Raw genomic sequence first — 7,202 nt, 5'->3', positions numbered from 1 at the left:
ATGTGTATCGGACCGTATCCACTAATACAAAGTCATATCATATTGATACACACAACTTGTGAAATGGATATTTAGTAATGGAGTATCTCATATTTATGACCATAGAAACTAGTACGATACATCCCATATCGAAAATATCATATCGATACCTTATTCCTTGATTGCAACTCTCTAACAACAAGGTCTCACACCACACATCCCATACATGATGAATCTCAATTTCAAAGTGAGATGTGTGGTGTTACATCAAACTTGGTCGTGGGTTGGAAGGTATTTTATTGGCAAAAGATCATAACTTCATTGGGAGATGTTTATAATACACGGTTGATATGTTATGTCTTACCTGGGGCATGTTCTTTAGGACTTTAATGTTAACTTTAAATCTTGAGGGACAATTCAATAAACGTTTCTGGAACTATCATTAGAGATATTCCGAATACACGGTTGAAATGTGCGGGACGTTTTTGAGGTGGGGGCGCATATGTGCCACAATTCGGCCATGCCATTTGCCAAGCCGAATCTATGGAGTGATAGAGAACCGCACATCGCTCCATGATGGATGTTTGGTGCCTTGGGGCTCGTTGCTTAGATTTCTGAAGTGGACTAAACTATTAAAACCCCAACTTTATAATCCAAGCCTACGGCAAAGGAATAGATTCTCTCTGTACGTCTAGGCCCTTACACTGTTGGATTGTAATATTTGTTCCAGTCACCGAAGATCTCCGATCCACTTATGAATTTCTTTGTGTCCAAATTAAGGAATTCCAACGTATCGGATTCGGAGGATGGATCGGAATGGCTTGAAATAGACGCCCGAGCGCGCCTCCCAAGTTCAAACATGACATCTCAGCGTGCATTAGAAACATTTCACGGTTGGAATGTATTGTGGGACGCGCTCTGGGGAGAGCCAATGCGAACTCATGGATGAGATGGTCTGTCCATTCGACGACGAAAATGAGGTGGCAGCATTTTGAAGCTCTTCTTCTGAAAGATTCTTAGGTCCCTCAGCGGAGCACAAATCACGAGCGACGAACCGTCAGTCATGTAACAAACTCGGAGGACGCTAATGATGGCACCGACACGCATTAACTATCAACGTGTCTTAATTTTGAGACTACAGCAGATCCAGTCTCCAGCACCTGATTGAGTCCCATCTAATCAACTGAACATCAGGATAATTGGCCAATGATATGCTACGTCATCCGTAAAGTTGGCTTTTGAAATTTTCTATGGAGCAGTACGAATACATTCGATGCAGAATTCTATAAACCATATCCTGCCCGTCAATTTGACATCAATTCACGGTCTCCGATCTAAATATGCGGTATGATTGCATATATTAATTGATGCCGCTAAACTAGTGCACCAAATAAAACCACTTGCTGATTTAGGGAAGTTATTTAAGGCAAATGCGAGCTGGAAACGCTGCAAACTTAAATTGGCATGTAATTTCTAGTGGCTGAGTTTTTCATTTGTCGTATGGAAGTGACACACTTTTTCCTTTAATAAGCGAGTAGGCAGGGATGGCAAATTTTGCTCCCCGCTGGTTATTTGTCCTTCTCCATTCAATTAGAAGATTTCGAACTGATTTAATTTTAGGGTAAATTTTTTAAACTACCGTTATGATTTAGTTAATTGAATTAGTGTATCTTTATAATTCAAAAATTGACTGATGCTATTTTTATAGTTTCTGACAAATGATTAATTATTTTCTTATCATTACATCCCTTAATATTCTGTCAAAATTCATACACACGTGACATATAGTTGTTTTTAAAACCCAATTTTACCCCATCATCTTCTTCCTTTCATGAGCAGCAAAACCAAACTGGTCAGTCCTTAGCTAATGGCGGCGATTACACCCTCCACCTCCAGCCCCTTCATTTGAGTTGTAGCGATGGCGGTGGAACAACGACGTATCATGAAATAGTAGTAGACTTCGGATCATCCGAATACTCCCCGGAATATTCTCCACGTGAATGCTCACAAGATTCTTCGAAGGAGCTTTTATTAGTCTTGGATGGTTGTTTGGATTGGTGGTCACTCTGGTGAGGGCGGTTCTTTCCCATTAGATCACAATACCTGATCGCAGAGAACCCATTCAAGGCTGTAAAGTTAGTACGGTTTTTGATAACCATAGCGCTGATGTTCAGAACGCCATGGAATCTGTCGAAGGAGGGGCGGCAAATCAGGAGAGCGAAGTAGGAGGAACGTTGGAGGAGAGACAATCGGCAATGAGAAAATGGATGATGCCAATGAGAGTATCTTTTATGTAGCCAACGGCGCAAGTGTCAATGCAAACGACAAAGGCGTCGATGGAGAAGAAAGCGGAGGAGACGCGAAAGATGAACTTGTCATTCTAGGTGGGGTTTTCACAACTGACACGGTCCACACGGGTGTGGAGCTTGGTGGCGGAGTCAACCCTGGCAATAGTGTAAGTCCGCATGCGTCAGATGTTAGCAGTGGGGCTTGAGGCCTTGAGCGAAGATCAAGTTAATCTCCATGAAATGAGTTTCTGGTTCCATGGTGATGAAGGAGAATTTGGCCCGACCTCATGACAGGGGGATACGTGGGCTTGACCCCACATAAGCAACAATTCGACATGGTCAGATCGACACGTGGACATGACTCAACACGAGTGATAGATCGGCGCCAATCAGCTCGCTACAAAGCGAGCTCGGGTAAGCTGGTACCCTGAACTAAAGCAACTTCAAGCTAAGGTCATCACAGAACTAGATCGCAACAAGCGAAACCAAGTTTGTTGTAAATCATGCTCGGAACGATGAATCACCTAGGTCCAAGGGCACTTCAGCATTTGTGTCAAGGCAGACCTAAGGAGCGCAAGCTTGAGGAGCTCGCTACCAGTCAACCCGCCATTGAACAGCTCAGTATTCTATAGGCGACTTGCCTACCGTTCAGACCTCCGAATGGCAACCTTGAGGAGCATACCACAGTACTCTGTATCTTACAGGACCGTACCTCGTACGGTCACATTAGTTCACCAACTCCCCGGTTCTGACGTGAAGGGACAGTATTACCGTTTGATGGCGTATGATAGTATTACCGTTTGACAGCGCGTGACAGTATTACCGTTGGACGGCGTTTCGCCCACCTAACACGAAAGCAAATCCCATCACAGCTAGGATCCGGTAACTGTTGCACCGACCCGCATGAACCCCAGTATATAAAGACTCCGGCCCCCAGGGGCGAGATACGTTCTATTATCATTGTTGTGTGTGTAATCTCTAGCTCTCTCTCATTGTTATCATCTTCAAGCTCTCTCCACTATTATTGTGCTCTAACTTAGGCTTCGAAGTATCCTCACCGGGTGAGCCAACCTGGGATCTCTGACTCGTTTCTTTCAGGAAACCCAGTTTTCATCGTTGTTAACAGCCAGACCATATCCAATAGGGAGTAGCCGGATTACGCCACATCACATGGCATGCTGATCTTCTCCTTCTGGACCTTGTTTTTTTCTTTATTTCTATATTTCTATCTCTCCTCTCTTCTGATGATGAAAGTGAGACTTAGACAAATGTTGGTAAGGAACTAAGGATGGGGTTCAATAAAGAAGAAATCAAGTAACGGAGAAGGGCATGACGTAGAAGAAAGATGCAAAACAAAAGAAGAACGTAGTGGTGGCGACTGTGCGTCCTTGGAATAGGTGATAACAGTAACGACGGTACAAGGGAAACCCTAGATCTTCGAATTTGATTTAAGGTTAAAACGGGTACTTTAGCCTTTCTATTAATATTTTAACAGTGATAGTAATTTTTTGAAATAGTAGGGGTATCACCAGTCAATTTTTGAACAATAAGGGTACACTTAGTCAATTAGCTAAACTATAAGGGTAGTTTAAGTAATTTACCCTTAATTTTAATGGGATGGGGACGGGGAGTGAAATCTTTGCCCTCATCCAATAACAACATTAATATATTAAATATTTTAAAATATTATCTCTCTCTCTCTCTCTCTCTCTCTCTATATATATATATAAAGCAATCTTTTAATTAAAAATAAAAAATAATTTGGAAAATCCATCACCATCAAAGATTGAGGATTGGGGTTCGTTTCTCTCCCCAACAAATGATCAGGGTTGTAGACGAGGAATTGCTTTATAAATCTATTATTTGTATTGCGCATATATGTATGTCCACTCTTCCCAAACTAAGCATTAGGCTGTGTTAGTTACTATTATTGCTCCTATGTGAAATATTTTAGGTTGATTAATACAAATTGATGAAAAATATGTATTGTTACGTCATATATGAGTCATTTCATCTAAAAAATGCAAGTTGAACTGATCATTGGCATTTATAGTTGAAACCCCAAATTATACTAGACAATGCAATAGCTTAATTTTTTTTTGTCTCAATTTTGTTCAAGAAAAACTTTGTTGGGACAAATATTTATTAAGGGGCTATTTGACAAATCTTTCTACGTAGATCTTTCAACAACCCAATAGACGAGAAGACACGGTAAGCTTTTGGGGTCTTGTTTTAAAAATCAGATCTGTTTTGTAACTGTCATGGTCTACCAGGCTGTTAAAAAGCATACGAGAAGGCCATTTTCAGCGTGGAAAGACCAAAAAGTTCAGTTTAAACATCTCAATTTTTGTCTTTTTTGGTCTTTCCGCATGCTTGTTTTTGGGTCTTTCGGTCTATTTGATACGAAATGGAAAAAGGTCCATTTTTAGTTTTATAAGCTTCTTAGAGACCAACATATATGCCAAACACCACCTATATGGTCCAATATGAGTCCATTACAAGTGGACCAAGTCCAATATGAGTCCATTACAAATGGACCAAGTCCAATCCAATCCAATGAATACTCCGCACCATTTTGGACTTGTCCAATTCAATGCCTGAACTGTCTAATATGTTTGATTTGGTTTTAATTTATATTTATTCCAATCCAAACCCGGTTCATTGACTCCTGGTATTTTTATCTTTTAACAATGGACCAAATATTAGTTGAATTCAACCCATCCAATATAAATCCATTACAGATGAACCAGGTCCAATCCAATCCAATAAATATACTTTGGACCATTAAATCTATACTGATTCAATTCAATATGTACTATTCATGAACCAGACACTGCAACAACATGACACGCTTGTTTGTCACAAGAACAATCCTTTGGTTGGGCACAGGGAAATGGTCTTCATAGTAATCTGACCAAGCAAATTTTGAAGGCTCCTTGAAAATTTCTGTGCAACCAAAATGTCTACTTTCTTCTGCTAGGAACAGGATCATCTGTCCGGTTGCTTCTCGCTCTTAATACTCCCTAATTATACCATCTGTATGTGGCCCGAGGATTTCTAATTCTTTCGAAGGTGGCCTTATTACTTAAGAGTTAAGACCTCTGAACATCTAGAACAACTTCACCAATTCCGTCTACTGTCAATGAGAAAAATCTAATGCCCCACTCACTGGCAGTACTACAAATCCTACAAAAGCTCGTCCAAGACCACGGGCGATCCCTAGAAGACCATACTGTCGGGCACTCTCCACAGGTTTTGTCACAACACCAGACACTCCAAAAGCTACGCCTTGTGCTAGAGCTTCAGTTCCTTGAGGAATTCCATCACTTACCCCAGTGATTCTCCTTGATGGCACCTGCTTTGAACGTAACTGCAGGAACTGTCCATCTGTCGAGAGTTCAGCAAATCCTTTACTCAGAGAAACCAATGTTGACCTTGTCATATACCAAGGACATCTACTGAGAGTATCAAATGTAAAGGATTATGGGTCAAATCTCTCCAGATACGTTTCACAATATATAGCAGGAATAACAGAACTTTTCCTCATAAATCTGTTGTTGTGCATGACCTTCCTCGGATGAACCTGGATTTTGAATGCATTTTCGACAGAAGACAATATGGGGCTCCAAACACCTAGAACCCCGTGGGGCCTCTGAGTTGGTGCTGTCTCCAGTGACAACTTTAACCTTACTTCTGAAACATCTATTAGGTCTACTCTTATCTCTGGATTAATTCCGGTGATGCTAGAGGTTTTGGGGATCCTATCCATCTGAAGATTATTATAGAAATCCACAAAGGTCTAAATAATTGGTTCGTGAATAATGCTAATCTTCCAACACTTTTCAGTTACCCGTATATAAACATATGGGTAGAATTGGGTGCCATCACTGCTCTGGTTCCTCATTGTAATAGTTGTTTTGAAAACTGGATGATGCATTTCAGTTGCCTGTTCAGGTACCAAAAGTTCAGGCATCAACGTTAGAGGGAGCTGGTTGTCAAGCTGCAAATGACCAATAATGATCTTGAACCAGCTGGTAGTCCCACCAGGCCACCATCATAACCAGTTGAATATATGAAATAAAAACTCTCTCCAAATATAGATACAAAAGCTCTCATAGTCGGTAGTCTATTACAGAAACCCCAACAGTTCCCAATTCAATTATAATTTCTATAGGTGTAATATTGCTCTCCTCTGTTCTCTGAGTGCCCCAATTTCCAGAGGATGCTAAGGTTTTACTTTCATCAGGTGAACTTGATGACTTGTCATTATTGAACCTAACAACCTTGATATTACCCAAGATCTGAAACTTTACTCCTGGTGTCGACGTGTTGTTTCATGTATGGAATATTCAACAATCTTATCCAAATTGAACTTATGGACAGTAATGTTATACCCACTGTTGATTTCAGCATCAATAAATCTTGAAACATATGGATCCTCCCAAGACAAATTTGTAGTTGACAGGTGTTCTAACTGGATCCAGGCGTCATCATCAAAGCCAGATTGCCGAATTCTGATCATCTTGCTCATTGTTCGGTTCTCAATCCTTATAGGGCCACTTGTGGATCCTAAATGGAATACAACTACAAATCGTGATCCCTCTTCATAGCCTCGAATTTCAATCCTTATAAGGCTCAGTTTGGAAGGAGTATAAACACAAATATATATTGTATAAAATAATATAAAATACAAAGTTTTGCACTTTATATATCTGTATTTGTACTCCTTCCAAATGGAGCCTAAAAACCTCCTTGCACCAATTTCTTTGTTAATTTTTCTCGTAAGCAGTCTTTTTTAATTTTTATTCAATTAAATTAATGTTGTATACACGCGGCCCAAGCCTAAGTGTCTCAACGTTGGCAACCAGTGAGGCAGTCACCCAAGCTGCCACATGTAAAATACCATGAGAAAGCGTGAAGAGACGATGAGATGGG

Source organism: Nelumbo lutea, chromosome 4, assembly GCF_056320005.1.
Source record: "Nelumbo lutea isolate HS-2025 chromosome 4, American lotus-T2T, whole genome shotgun sequence".
In the NCBI taxonomy this organism is placed as follows: Eukaryota; Viridiplantae; Streptophyta; class Magnoliopsida; order Proteales; family Nelumbonaceae; genus Nelumbo; species Nelumbo lutea.
Note: the sequence above shows the minus strand (reverse complement) of the source record.